This window comes from Diabrotica undecimpunctata, chromosome 4, assembly GCF_040954645.1.
Source record: "Diabrotica undecimpunctata isolate CICGRU chromosome 4, icDiaUnde3, whole genome shotgun sequence".
NCBI lineage: Eukaryota > Metazoa > Arthropoda > Insecta > Coleoptera > Chrysomelidae > Diabrotica > Diabrotica undecimpunctata.
In genome coordinates, this window is record NC_092806.1 from 119,683,873 (window position 1) to 119,700,248 (window position 16,376).

Consider the following 16,376-nt stretch of genomic DNA (forward strand, 5'->3'; position numbering starts at 1 on the left):
ATCATTGGTGTGATATGCTTGCAAAAGCTTTGTGATAGTATGTTAATATTATCAAGACGCATTTCCGTAGGTCATAACATTAATAAGTGATTAACGGCATAGAGTATATGGATTCTCTCGTACCCATTGTGTGTTTAAAACCAAAAAAACCTTTGACTTCTTCAAATTTTTTATATGTCCTTGAAGAAAAATTTTTTCAGATATAATAAATGATTAGGCTTATAGTCTTTAATCTTCAAAATTATCAGCGTTGGCCTCATTTTGATGATATTTCTCTCCTACCATATATTTTATTAAATAACCAACATTGATGTTCAGGTTTTATTAATTTCAACATCTTAGCATAAAAATTATTTTTTCCCTGGCAAATTTTGTTTCTTTTTGACGTGACAACGTCTTAAATTAGGTTGTGGCTCGGAGTCACTCATGAAAAAGTGTAACGCCCGCTCACGTCTGTTACGATGAGTCACCGAACGAGAGAGAGGCCCGCCGGACCGGCGAATGCCTTGCGTCTCTCTCCCACTCAAACATGATCGGTCTGCTGCGCGCAGCACTAGAGAATTAGGCGCGTTGAATCGGTGAAAATCACTCAAATAGAAATTAGTTAAGTTTAAGTTTACATGTACAATGTTTTAGTAAACAAAATATATTTCTATAGTTAAAATTTGTGCAATTCTTATTTTCATTCAATTCCTTGTTCCTATTGTGCAATTTAATAATATTCATATCAATAAATATTCTACCGAGAAAAAGACGTTGTCACGTAAAATCTTCGCCCGTAAAACCGACTTTACAGGCAACCGATTTTTTTTTATTTTCGACGGCCTTCTTTACTTAGATACTAGCATTGATGGACCTGAAAAATTGCTCATGTCGGGAGATTTAATATATCTTGGCGGTTGTTGATTTTCTTTTTAATAAAGGTAATGTCGTTATCCCTAAAATATCCTATAATCGTTTAAATTCCTTATTGCAATTAAATGAGTAATTTTACACACGTATAGAGGCTATAGCCATAGCAAAATCAGAAAAACCACAGAATGAAGATTTGTCTTGTCAGATCCATATCTGTACTACCTGTAATGTTGAAACTGTTTGAAAAGCTTTTACTCAAAAGACTAAAAATATTATATTTTATAAAAGCATCTTATTCCTTTGCAATAGTTTAGTTTCATAGAAAAATACTAAACTGTAGATTAGGTTAGTAAAATAACAAATGTAATGGTTTTTCAATAAAATCTTCTCAACTACTAGAATCATATATATTAAACAGATTCTTTAGAACCTCCTTTTGTTTTACTAAGAACTAAACGATATATAAAAAAAACGGGTGTGGCAGTCCAGTGGGACTGCCGGTAGAAGTTATACTTCTATACACGCGTTCGCCGTTACAAATTTATATGGGAGTCAATCTGCACAATCATTACATATTAATGCTATAGATAAGAGAGAGCAGGAAGAGAAACAGAATTAGGTATATAGGTATATGGTTGCAATGTTTGCTGTATATAAACAACATTTGACCGGTAATAGGAGTATAGTATATGAAGGATTAAATCAATATTTTGATGAAAATATATGATGAAAGTATATTTTTATTTTCATATATGTATGAAAGGAGTTGAATGCAAAAAAAAATTACACATACTCTGCAGTAAAATTCATTGTTTGTTTTGTTATTAATATAAAAATACAATACACTGCAACATAATTCAATATAATAATACAATACAAATTAAAATGCAATATTCATAAGTATATATGTAATGATTTTGCCGATTCACTCCCGTATAAATTTCCAACGTCGAACGCGCGTATAGAAGTCTAACTGTTTTGTAACTGTTTTGTCTAACTGTAACTAAATGTTTGTGGAAGATAAAAATAAAAAACGAACAACTCGGATTATGTTGTAAATTTTCATTTAATTTTAAAATTTGGCATTTTTGCGTATTTTAAATATATTTAATAAGATTAACATGGGGTTTTTAAATATTTCAAAAATAAAAAAGGAAATTCGTATTGGGATTCGAACTCACATATAATAACGTATGAACAAAACACGCAAACAATTTGCCAATTAGACATAACAGTAATGTATTTCAAAATTGACAGTTCTCGGTCATACATTCTCGAGAGAGAAAGAGGGAGAAAATACATCTTCTGTCTCTCTCTTACCTATATCTTACATATGTAATCATTTTGCCAATTCACTCCCGTACAAATTTCCAACGTCGAACGCGCGTATAGAAGTATAACTTCAATAATAGTACCAAAAGAGGCTGGTTTAAACAGGAAGTAAAGAGAAGATGTGAAGCAAAGAAGAAAGCATCTTTACAATACAGACCACAACAAACACAACAGGCATACAACCAATATAGACAAATCAAAAATGAAACGAATACTTTAGTTAGACAAATAAAAAGGGAATAATGGCAGAGCTTCTCAAAACAGATAGACCACGACTTCTACGACACACAAGAAGAAATATAGAGAATAATCAGAGGACAAAGATAAGAGATGAACGAACTAATAAAAATGAAACACATTCAGAAGGAGACATGGGCAGACTATTTTCGATCCCTATTTGCTAAAGGTCACGATAATAAACCACCAACACCAGGAGGAGATAGAATACCAAACGAACTTCTAAATTACGGAGGACCATATCTGACCAAACAACTATTAAAAGTAATAAAAAAATAGAATAAAACAGAATTCGTCAGAATGGAGATCAAGCATCCTAATACCTCTCTTCAAAAAGGAAGACAAATCGGACCCGGAAAATTACAGTGGATTTAATTTTTTATACACAACACTAAAATTAGGAAACAAAGTTATAACAAAAAAATGAATGAAATAATAACACTAGCAGAAGAACAACAAGGTTTTAGTTCGGGAAAATCATGTACCGACGGTATATTTATCCTCCTGCCTATAGTAATGTTTTTTTTTTAATTTAATATTTTAGGCTTTCAGACTTGCTTAAGGAAGTTTAAAAAGTATCTGAAAAAATGTTTCAAAAATCTTAATCCTAAAAGATTGATTTTATTAATGTCCTACATAAAGGACAGATGTAAGTTGTTGATCTTTTAAATCAAAAGTAATGTCCTTCTCATAGGACCCTGGTTGCCCATATTACGAGATTAGTAAAGGTAAAAAAATGAAAAAAAATTAAAGAAGTTAATATGTCTTTTATTTTTGAGATTACAAAAACAAGATTCATTCTTATAACCAATAAAAAAAAAACATTCTATAAATGTTTGAAATAATAAAAATATAAAATTTATGCATTTTCGTGAAAATCACTAAAACAACGTCTTGCAGTTGTAAAACATAAGAAAATTGAATATTTTTTGCAAAATATTGTTGTCTTCATGGAGCAGCCATCTTTTCTGCATCTGTTTTGTTTAGGGGCATGATCTGGCATGTGTATTTCTTTTTGTTGCCTTCGTATAACTGATGGTAAAGGAGTAATAGGCGTTCTTCTGTGTTTATGTTTAGGCAATAATTGAACTATATCTTCTTCATCGCTATCGCAATCGTTGTCCATATTATTTTGTTCAATTAGTTTCCCTCCCAATTTTATTTTGCGGTGTCTCAATTGCCAAATATTTTTACTGCCTTTACTTATTTCACGCTGTCTATATTGAAGCCAAGCGTTGACGATTGCTAAATCTATGAGGTGGCAAATAACCCGTATTGTCCATTTTTGGTACGACTACGCGACGGACAAACGGCAAGCATACGATTTACTAAATCCACCCCACCCATATTTTTATTATACTCCTTAATTACTTCGGGCCGGCAAACTTGTTCATAGAATTTATTTTTTTTTTGACCACCGCTTACAATAATCTATATTCCCCGAGGAAAAAATAGTAGATAACATTATTAATGGTTTGTTGTCTATCCACCGTGTGATGACCATTTTGCCATCATCTCTGTTTTTGATTTCATAAGTACCCTTTAAAGATTTTAAAAAAAGTTTTTCTGGTTACATGAAACAATCTTTAGGTATTCGGTTCTTCATAATGCTTCCAGTTTCATAAAAACCACGAGACAATCATTCGGTACAAAGCTTTGTGGTAGTAAAATATCGGTCAAAGTATATTTTATGCCCTGGTACCAGTGATCTTACTAGATACAATACAGCTGACTCTCCTAATCCAAAACCGTCACTAGATAATTGTGAAAATGTTGAATCCTCTTGATATATAACTATATCACATACAATTCCTTGTGAAGTGGCAAGAACAAAAGCTTTTAACCCTACAGGATTTGGTTTCTTGGGAAAATACTGACGAATTGGACATCTACCTGAGAATGGAATAATCATTTCGTCGATACTTAATGATTCAGTGGGTTCTTGAGCGTGGCAACCTTCACATATACTATCAATATCAAATAAAGTCCTTATTTTCCAAATCTTATCGCGTCTTTGTTCCACATTTATATCGGATCCACAACTACTTTTAATGAAGTTCTGATGGTATAAAAGCGTTGACGGCTTATTGCTCCTGCAACAATAGGGATTCTCCATTTTTCCGCCCAATACATGTTTATTTATGAATACTGCAAAGTTGACATTACCATCGTAATGCCGATAAAAACTTTGATTTCGCTTAAAGATAACCCCAAAGTTTTTTCTTTATTTAAAATAGTGGTTCTATTAGTGGAATTCCCAAAAGAATAGTATAATCAATATATTGATAAAAAAATGCATCCCACTTCCAGGAGTCTACATCATTTAGTAAATATGCAGGCTGTAACAATGATTACTCCTTACTTCCTTAATGCTTACTCCGGAGTAAATGTGCCACACCATTTATCAGTTAAAGCGTCATTTTTATTAACTTTAGATTGCATGCTTGTCGTTTGTCTATCTCTTCCAACGTTCCTTTTTCGTGCAATAAGGAATGTCTTCCTCGTCCAAAAGAATAAGGTTGAGTTACAAAAGACCTATCCGAAATAGCTGGCAAAGATACACATCTAGAAATATCGCTGGAATCACTTTCCTCTACAATAGGCGAAATCAATCTGGATATATCTTCAGAATATGTTCTTCCTTGATCAGAACTGGATGTGTCGTTTTTATTTTCGAAATCTGGATCATTGTCATAGCCATCACTTGAAAAGTCATCATCCAACGCATATGAATTATTAAGCAACTCTAATAATTCCTCCTCTGATAATGCTGAAAATAAAACTGTAACCAACAAATGTCCTATACGAAGTTTGTCACCGTATGCCTATATAAAGGATATAAACATTTTATCTGTTATTACTCATTATTTGTTTATTATTTTGAAATACTATACTGTTTACATTAATTTGTAACCTTTTAAGAAAACAGTGAATAAAAAATGGGCTACAAATTATTTATGATTAAATAAATATTTGAAGATAGTACTTAACCTTTTTTCTCCACACACGCTCACTACGACTGCTTTGTGCCATTGTCACAAAACAAATGAAATTATGCACGTGCTGTCAGTTTCATAGTTCCAAAATATTCCAATAGAGTGCCACATAGAGATATAAACTTAATACATTATTTTTAGGAGGCGCTACGAGAATTCAAATGTTATGTTCTACCAATAGTACATTTGCGGTCAGGAGGTTAAAATGAGGCAAGTGCAAGAGAAATTATTAGAATATAACAAACCGGCATATCTATGTTTAGTGTGGACCTTAAGAAGGCTTTAATGGGGTTAAATTAAAGGATGCTATCTAATTATTGTATACGCACTAACGCTAACCTCCAGGAATAATCAAAGTGATCAAAAATACCTACCAAAACACCACACTACAAATAAAAGTAGAAGAAGAACTAACTGACCCCATTGAAGCTGGCAGTGGGATAAGACTCCCTGAGTCCTTTATTGTTTAACGATTTTGGATAAAATAATAAAAAAAGTAAGAACTAAAAAAGGACAACAAATAAGAGAAAAACTTCTTAGAATAATCTGCTATGCAGACGACGCAATACTGCTCTCTCTAAGTGAAGACAATATACAGCATATGCTGCAACAATTTAATACAATCACCAAAAAATGGTAATTTCCCGAAAAAAAGAAAATATAACAAGTGATGGAGTTTAAATATCGGGACATCACATTATCTAGCTACGAAATGTTCGAAACTGAAGTGTAAGATCAAGAAAATAGAGCAAATAGGTAGATGCAAGCAGAACATCAAGGACTGGGTAAAAAATAGAAAAGTAGAATGGAACGATCATATAAGCTAAATGACAACATATATGTAGAGTGGTAAAGACGGTCAGATATGGATCCCAATACGATGATGATCAGTAGGACGACCACGAAAACTATGAATCGACAACTTACTGTAGGTAAATTGACAAACAGACAGACTCATGTCTACATAAAAGGAAGAAGAAGAAGATTATGTATTTTCTTTTAACTGTTTGTCCACAATGTACTTTGTGTTAAAAGTTTCCATCATAGTGAACAGATTTTGGTGGTGCATTTTTTAATTCATAGCATATGATATAAATATATTTGACAAATATTTAAAATTTTTCGTATCAAATTTTTGGAACCTGTAAAAAATTTGCCAATTTTCAAACAGCATATTTTCACAACTTTACATTGCGAACAAGTTTAATTTGTTCTATTTTTCTTATAAATATGATAATTTTTGAATTATTTATGATAACATTTTAAAAAGAAGGTTTACTTTTCGTTTTAAATTTTTGTTTAATTTTTATACTATTTTTTAGGTAGATGAAAATGACAAAATAAGGCTGCATACAAAAAATTTGGCAGTGCCTTTCCACTGTTCTATAACCACACAATCTTTAAGTAGAATTTTAATGATAGGTTTAGAAATATCTTTTGGATCAAACACTAAAGACTTTAAACACATTTTGAGCCTACCATCCTGTTTTTTAGTATCGTATGTCTTTGGGGTAATATCTGGTGGTATAAAAATAGCGCTGAAATCTTCAAAGTATATTTCGCCGGGATCAAGTAGTAATAATGAAAACCTGGAAATAAAATTACTCTCGTTTTAAAAGTATAACCTAAATTAAAAGTCGGTTGCCTGTAAAGTCGGTTTTACGGGCGAAGATTTTACGTGACAACGTCTTTTTCTCGGTAGAATATTTATTGATATGAATATTATTAAATTGCACAATAGGAACAAGGAATTGAATGAAAATAAGAATTGCACAAATTTTAACTATAGAAATATATTTTGTTTACTAAAACATTGTACATGTAAACTTAAACCTTTGTCAATAGTATGACATAACCTATAAACTCAGTTTCTCAACTTTTGTGTCAATCTAACAATTAATCAATCAATCATAGTTTACGATAATGAAATATTAGTGTACAATTATTTACCTTTATTGTTGTAGTTGTTGTAAATGACGAATTTAAGCACTCCACATTTTCACTACAGACACAGCTGACGATACTTTAACCACACGTGTGAACTTGTATTATGACGCTTTCTCGGTTTTCCAACGCCAAGAACGCTCGAGAAAGACAGAGACACAAGCACGCACCGATTCAACGCGCCTAATTCTCTAGTGCTGCGCGCGCAGCGGACCGATCATGTTTGAGTGGGAGAGAGACGCAAGGCATTCGCCGGTCCGGCGGGCCTCTCTCTCGTTCGGTGACTCATCGTAACAGACGTGAGTGGGCGTTACACTTTTTCATGAGTGACTCCGAGCCACAACCTAATTTAAGACGTTGTCACGTCAAAAGAAGTAAAACTTTAAAAACTTGCATTCAGGAAAATTAATGATTCTAAACCGCAATGAGAATACATTTAATTTGGCCCATTTTTGTCAAACGTATGACACTTTTCGGGATATGTAGGATACAATTTGTACACAAATGTTTCTCGATTGTTTTATTACTTTTTAGGCGAAGAAGATAAATATTCCAGCTTTTAAACTTTGTAAACAACTTTACAGATAACTTTTACAAAAATACAAGTTTCGGCTCATTAGAGTCAATCCTTAACTGATCGCGTCTAGGCTACTACGGATAGAAATATGAATGACAAAATAAAGCCACACACAACAAGAAGTCAAACTGTAAAACTTGAAATAAACGAGTAATTACTAATTACTCAAACATTCAAGATGAATAATTAATAAGGACCCAATAAAAAATGGAATAACTTCAAAATATAAACTTTAGATAAGGATAAAATATGCATATTTTTCATTATAATAAAATAATAAGAATAAGATTGTTTTTTAGGTGCAATCCAGTAAAAAGCTTCTAATAGTTTATAAAACATGTAAATAGAATCAAATTATTGTCTATAAGTACGTGATTACAAAACAGATTAAGGTTAAAATTAGGTTTTACCAAAACATTTAAAAATTATATGTTTTAGAAATACGTTGTTTCTTAATTAATACTTTATTGTTACCACTTTACAAAACAACCCCATGTTTGATAAAATATGCAAAAATTAGTACACAATAGCGACAATTATCAACTACTATTCAACCTTGAAAGTGTGTTTCCTTCTTAAGAATAAGTAAAGCGAGGTGAATGTAATTACACCGACGGAAACGAAGAACTGTTACGTAAAGGAATATTTATATCACCCTGTAGATTAAATCATTTCACCAAGTGTACTTTGCAGTCTCCTGGTGGAGGTTTCCATACAAGAGAGCAAGTGAATGAAGACTGGCGGGAGAAACTTTTCGTATAGGATTAGAAAACAGCCGGTAGATCAGTAACGGTTTAGTTCTTTTCTCGTAGCGGTGCAGTGTACACTTTCGCTTTTTTTAACACCAGTAAGTATCTTCATTAAATTCTACTTTATGTTCGATTCTTTAATTTCGAGAGAGCTAGTGTAAGCGCACACAAGAACAGTTTTGGACAGTGGTCGCACTTTTTACTCGAGAGTGAATCTTTTGCTGCATGGCCTTGATTGATGCTCATCGTTTAACATCTTGTAAACAAACTTTCAAAACCAATATATACATATCCGCATATATATACATACATATATATATATATATATATATATATGTTTTAATATTAATTCTAAGAAAAATAGGTAATATTATGAATTATTAGTTCTGTTACTCTATATTTACCCCTTCTCTGGAGGAGGGGGTTAAATAAGGGGGATAGTACAAGGATAACCAATATTTTATATTCATTATCAGGATGTTAAGAGTGTAAATATTAATCAATTTGTTCTCAAAGAAATATTCGAAGCAATTTTGATATTGGATAACTATATTTTAAAGAAAAGTTCTAAGAAATTGAACATATTATTTTAGCTACAATATTCTAAAATATCAGAACTTTATGATGACAATCTTAGCTTTTTTCTATCGTCTATATATTATTGAATGTAGTATTAGATCCATCTTAATCATTCATTTTTGTATTCAATCGATAACATAGTTGCCCCCCAATTCATGTGTTGAATTTTGTCTTATTTTGGTTGTTGGCTGTTTATTTTAAAGATCTCCAGTTCATGTTTCTTTAATTGCTGTTTATTTGTTCACAAAAATCTATTTATGTATTATTTCATTATCTATAAATATCATATTTAGCACATCACAAGTAAAGTAATATTTTCAATATATTGTGATTCTAATATGTTGCAGTATAACCTTTAATTTATAACTAAAAGCTTTAGATAACTGTGACTCTTATCTGCATGTTTGTGTAACTCATACCAAATGATTACAAAAGTGTGACAGATGACATGCAGAAAACTGATAAGAAGAACAATACGTAATAGATACGTGACAAAAATACAATATATATATATATATATATATATATATATATATATATATATATATATATATATATATATATATATATATATATATATATATATATATATATATTGTCTGTGTGATTTACCGGACTGAAGGACTCATTTTGAAGTGGATAATTAACTAATTCGCATAAATCAAATCGCTGACGGTTATAGGTGGGTGAAAGGATATGTGATCTAGGATAATTGCAGTGCAATACAGGAACTTGTATCTCGGAGACGCTTATTCATTGATTGGTATTGAAAAAATGCTAGAAAATCTGAACAAAATTTTTTGTCCTTATGTCGGTTTGCTCCCCTAATTAACTCCTTGCCAATAACTTTTTTGTGGTTAATTTCTAAATTATGACCGCTGAATGTATCACTATTAAATGCAGAGTTAGATTTCGTAATACTTTGATTATTTTCATGTCGGCCCAGGGTAACCTAACCTACCACTTTAATGTTTGCTCGTGTGCAAATACAAAACTAACTACAAAACTAGCCCTGAACTTAGGCTCCACTTCGACATCCCATTTGTGCAACAGGTACTCTTCTTCAAAATTTTTAACTGTTCCACATCTAGTATACTGTATTATAAGTGATCATAGGTTATTTTTAAGTATTATATATTTAGATTTTCGAGTGCTAAACGCCTTCCGACAGGTATCATTTTATGAGAATTGCTACTTTTAGGTGACCCTATCTTGCTAGCGAACTGAATTCCAGTTTAAACCTTTAAATCTAAAAAAAAAACGTATACACTGCAGAGTTTGTCTGTTTTTTATTTTGTTAAGTTAGTTTTAAATATTGAGTAAATTGTACAGTACATATATAACATCGAGAATATACTACATATTGAGTTGTAAGTTATGAACTATTACCACCAGTATATCTTATAAACACTTTTTCATCTGTTGTTATTTTAGAGAACTGATGAAACCTTAGAAATATAAGACGAAACTTCTTCGATTAAACTGATGAAGTAGTCGACTTCTTTTTTTTTATTTGCCAACCTGAATGACCGATTAAACCTCTGAATTCACTAGTTGAATACCTTTGAAATATATATATATATATATATATATATATATATATATATATATATATATATATATATATATATGTATATATATATATGTATGGGTATATATAAATATATATATATATATATATATATATATATATATATATATATATATATATATATATATATATATGTATATATATATATGTATGGGTATATATAAATATATAATATATATATATATATATATATATATATATATATATATATATATATATATATATATATGTATATATATATATATATATATATATATATATATATATATATATATATATATATAATATACGGTATATATATATATATATATATATATATATATATATATACCCTTCTCTTCTCTTCTCAACCCTAGTTAGTAGTAGTAAATATTATCTATTTGATGAATGTCAATGGTATAGAATTAACAAAAAGGACTTTCGAGATAGAAAAAAAGAGATAGAAAAGATACAACACATATCTTATGTAACTGCGTATGTTCTTCTTCTTGGTGTGACTATCCGTGAACAATGTTGTCGATATACATGGCAATATTATCTGCATTTATCTTTAAGTGCCGTCTCCTAATCCTCAGTACGTGTCACAGACATTGTAACTTTCTTATTTTTGTTGTATTTATTATTTCGTATTCTTTGTCCATTTCTCCTTGGACTCTGAAAGTCTCAAACGATGAGGTGTTAGGCGAATTGAACTTGGCAGAAAGCTTATGAACACATTTAAAATACATAGCATCCGGGCCACATACTTCGAAACCGTAAATACTCTCTTCTACGCGTCATCATGTAAGGAAGAGTAGAAGGAGGCAAAGGCTTGGGAATAAAGAAGAAATCTTGGCTGAGGAATATCAGTGATTGGACTTACCTCAGTGTTGAACAGATATTTTATGTTGAAAAGATAGGGAAGCGTTTAAAGAAGTGATCGCCAACCTTCGTTAGAAGACGGCACAATAAGGAGAAGCCCATTGCTAGCATTACTTTTGTGTTCGTTTTCTTCTGTGTTCATATGTTATTATTCTTCTATGTTATTACATGTTCTTGCTTCAGTTTCCACTTTCTAGTCCACATTTAGGGTCTTTATTAAAGAGAATTGTTTTCATTTTTACAAATGATTCCCAGAAAAACAGATTCCCAGGTATTTGTATTTTTCTGTCTATCGGTACATCCCCCAAATCTGTGTTTGTATATTTGTTTTTTTTTGTTATTATCATGTATTTAATCTTTTTTATATGTATTGTCAGTCCGTATTTTTCAAGGTAACTGTTTTTTTAGTAGTAGTTTGAGTTGTTCAGCAGAGCGTACCATAATCACGGTGTCATCTGCATATCTTATGCTGCTAATTTTTCTTCCGGAAATTATTATTCCTTCACTTTTAAAAAGTAAGGCTTCTTTAAAAATGTATTTAATATATACATTGAGTAGTAATGGAGACATAATACATTTCTTTTTCCTCTCTCCTCTCCTGATTTTAATTTCTCAACTGGATTTTTATCTATAACAATTTGTGCTCTTTGATTCTAGTAGAGGTTTATTATTATTCTAAGTCCGTTTTGTCTATTTTTTGTCTTTAGAACTTGTCTAACTAAATTTTCATCTTACTTTCTCAAATGTTTTTCAAAATCAATATAGCAAACATGCACATCCACATTCATATCCACGCATCTTTGAGCTGTTACATTAAAAGCAAATGACTCATCTCCGGTTCCTAGTCCATTTTTGAATCCAAATTGACTATCATCTATTCCTTCTTTCAGTTTATTATTTATATGATCATGTATTATTTTCAAAAATAATAATTTGAGAATATTATTATGACTCACTAATAATATTGTTATAAATTTACTGCAATCTTTAGCGTTTGTATTTTTAGGGAACGCGCAAAAAATGGAGAGTAACCATTGGTTCAGTATGTGTCTTGTTTTGTATATTGTTTGCACAAAAGTTGACAGATATTTAGGTTCTAGGTTAGGTTTATCTGAGGTTCTTCAACCAGGATAATCCTCTGATTCTTGGACCTTTCTTTCCAAATATTTTTCCTCGCAGGATAGCTTATAGACAAGCATATCTTGATTCATTTCGCATAATGTGTTTGAAGCACTGTAGCTTTCGAGATTTGATGGTAGTCAGTACCTCTCGGTTCTTCCTTATTCTTCTGAGGACCTCTTTATTTATAACTCGGTCAGTCCACTGGATCCTAAGTATCCTCCTATATAGTCACATCTCAAGTAATTCTAATCTTCTGCTCGTATCTTCGTTCAAAGTCCACGACTCAACACCATAAAAAAATTTATTTAGCGGCTTCAAACATATAAATACAGATAGCATTCATGATATAATAGTTATTTCTAAAAGGTTCTGCGATGTAGTCCGATAGGACTTTTATATTAATATACCTTTTCTACAGAGACTTTTTTAAATAAAAATTTTTTGCGATACTACAGAAATTCAGTGTCCTTGCGGATCGTAAAAAAGAACAAAGGAGGCGTAGCAGGGAAGCTTTTTTAGTTTAATATCAAAAGAGAGGTTGGGACTCTTGAAGTAGACTCTCATTCGTCATTAGCTAGGAACATAACAAACTGTTAAATAGTAGCAAATATATACTAAATGAATGTTACATATGATGACATATGATGAAAGGGAAAATGAATAAAATATGAATGAAAAAGGAAACATGTGATTCAGGCACCACATCCAATCTTCTAAAATAAATGTAAAGAATAGTAATCTAACAAAGCAGACAAAATAAAATATTTATCATCTACGAATATGGGCATATAGGTCAGAGGAAGGGATTAATAGCAAAATATGGCACAGAAACTTCTCCCCTCTATCTCTCTATATTGGTTAATAAAAAAAGATTTGTTTATGATACTAAGACATTTTATTGCCTTTTTCGACGCTTCGGCAGGATATCCATGCCTTTTTCAAGAAATAAGATTGACTAAAAAACATTTTATCAAAAGACATATTAAGCTTCAAAAGAGACACTTTTGACTTACCAATCATGTAAAAGTTGGTTGCTAACAAGTATACAATTAAACATCGCAATTAAATTAAATTAAACATTGTGTTTTTATGGGATTCAGCCAAAATAATTATTAATTGTGATTGTGATGAAAATCACAGTTTTAATTAAGTAATATTTGGCGTTTCTTGTCACTCTGAAAATCGTTCTCGATAAAGGTTTTTTGTACAAATTATGTAAAAATGTGTATAACCAAAAATTTTGTTATTGGTTATTTCATTTCAAAGTTGACATGCTTGACCTAGATCTTGTAGGCTAACAGCCCATAGTGGTATAACACATTTTGAGGGTGGTGTTTTTATCCTAGGAATATCATTGATATTCCTAGGATAAAAAGACACAGCTATATAGCAGCTTTTTAAAAGCGTTGTACAACTGCACTAAGAGACTAAGAGACCGGAACAAAAACTCCTTGTTCTAGAAATGGATTTTTGGCTCAGATTAGCAGCTATATCTAAATTGACGCAACTACTAAAAAAATAAGACAAATCATGGAGATAACAACCACCATCATAGAAGAAATATAGTAAAAACTGCTTATACCCTCATACTTTTTCTAGGAAGTTGCAAGTCAGCAATTTTAACATCTAAACCTATGTACTTTAATTTTGTCAACAATTTAATCTATCTATCTAATGTAACTATTCCTAATTCTATTCTTTGGTGTCACTCAACTCATTTATCTGAGCATTAGTATTTTCACTAAATACCTTCGTTGTTCTTCTCTCTTTTTAATTACCTGTCAATCAGTGCGGTAAAACTACATCCTAGCTGGTATTTGGAAGTTTTAAAGAAGTTTCCTTTCATAGATATATTCATATATATATATATATATATATATATATATATATATATATATATATATATATATATATATATATTTATATATATACGATGTACGATTCCACTTAGAGTAACTAACACACTTTCAAACGAATACCTGTTGAATTTTTTGTGGATCTCTTCCTATACAACCTTTGAAGATTTCGCATTGTGCCTCGGCCGGTAATTTTACTTTGGAACTTACTGCTTAGAACAAGCCAATTGAATAATGTTACCTAAAGTTAAATGTAAACTACTGTAATGTCTATTATTATTAAGTAATATTAGTGCTAACCTTGAAACTTTGTCATCCATATTGGATTTAATTTTTTTGCTTTGTTCCTTACACCATTGCTTTTTTAGCCTCTTCCTATACAACCTTTGAAGATTTCGTATTGTGCCTCGGCCGGTAATTTTACTTTGGAACTTATTGCTTAGAACAAGCCAATTGAATAATGTTACCTAAAGTTAAACGTAAACTACTGTAATGTCTATTATTATTAAGTAATATTAGTGCTAACTTTAAAACTTTGTCATCCATATTGGATTTAATTTTTTTGCTTTGTTCCTTACACCATTGCTTTTTTAGCATGTCTATTCTTAGAACTCTTTTAACTTTTACAAAACTGACTTAGTTTTTTTGATAACTCAAAATGAACGTTTTGTAATTTTTAATCTTTATAATCTATATGATTCATTCTATTCTCTTCACTGCCATCATAATTTATTACTGCATATCTTTTGTAAGTTAAACCATTTGCAAATTTTTTATATCTGTGGATGTTTGTTTATTTTAATAATATTGTAGTTAAACCGATAATGTGTATAAATTTAGTATACGAAATGTCTTCAATAAAAGGATGAAGTAGCTAATCCTTTCTTTTATATTTTAACTGTTGCTAAGAACCCTCACTATCTTAGTGAACCACACTCTCTCTCACACACACACACACACACACACATATATATATATATATATATATATATATATATATATATATATATATATATATATATAAACAAAATGTAGTTCACTATGATGATAGATATCAAAAGTTGGAGAATATAACAAAGGATACTGCTTTCTCATCCTCTATTTGAAGACATTTTGTTTCATTTGAAGAAGTTCATAAATATTATCAGTTCATCTAAAATTAGTTAAATGGGCATACATCCATAGAAAAAAAAATAGCAAAAAATTTTTACCATAAGAGATATATAGCTCATAAAAGATGTAAGTGAAGTAAACAGTACATATATATATATATATATATATATATATATATATATATATATATATATATATATATATATATAATCTATAGATAAAATACTAAGAATAACAATAATACAGCTTTTAATTCGGCATTTAATTGCTAATAAAATACATCATTACCTTTATGTAGCGAAGCAAGAATGTTGTTAGTCGAAAAACCAAAGTAAAAGTTTCGCGAAGGAAAGTTTGTCTCTCGTTCGAAATATAATATCTAAATGAGCGGTTTTATCTAGGTTAAATAAAAAAAATTCCTTGAAATACATCAAGAGATTTAAAAAAAAACTCTTAAAATTAATTTTGAATGATAAATATCGGCACTGAAATTAATTTGTTTTAGATTTATAATATCTGACTTTCTCAAAATATTCATGTTCACTTTTATCCTAGATGAATTCT

General features: G+C 30.4%; 1 protein-coding gene across 1 annotated transcript in view; it reads left to right on the forward strand.

The window, feature by feature from the left end:
- Positions 1-8,630: 8,630 nt before the first annotated feature.
- The window catches only part of LOC140439922 (uncharacterized), a 180,354-nt gene continuing 172,608 nt past the window's right edge, over positions 8,631-16,376 (forward strand). Inside the window, exon 1 of the mRNA XM_072530097.1 lies at positions 8,631-8,788. The gene's annotated coding sequence lies outside the window, so the exon portion shown is untranslated. The remainder of the gene's footprint in view (positions 8,789-16,376) is intronic.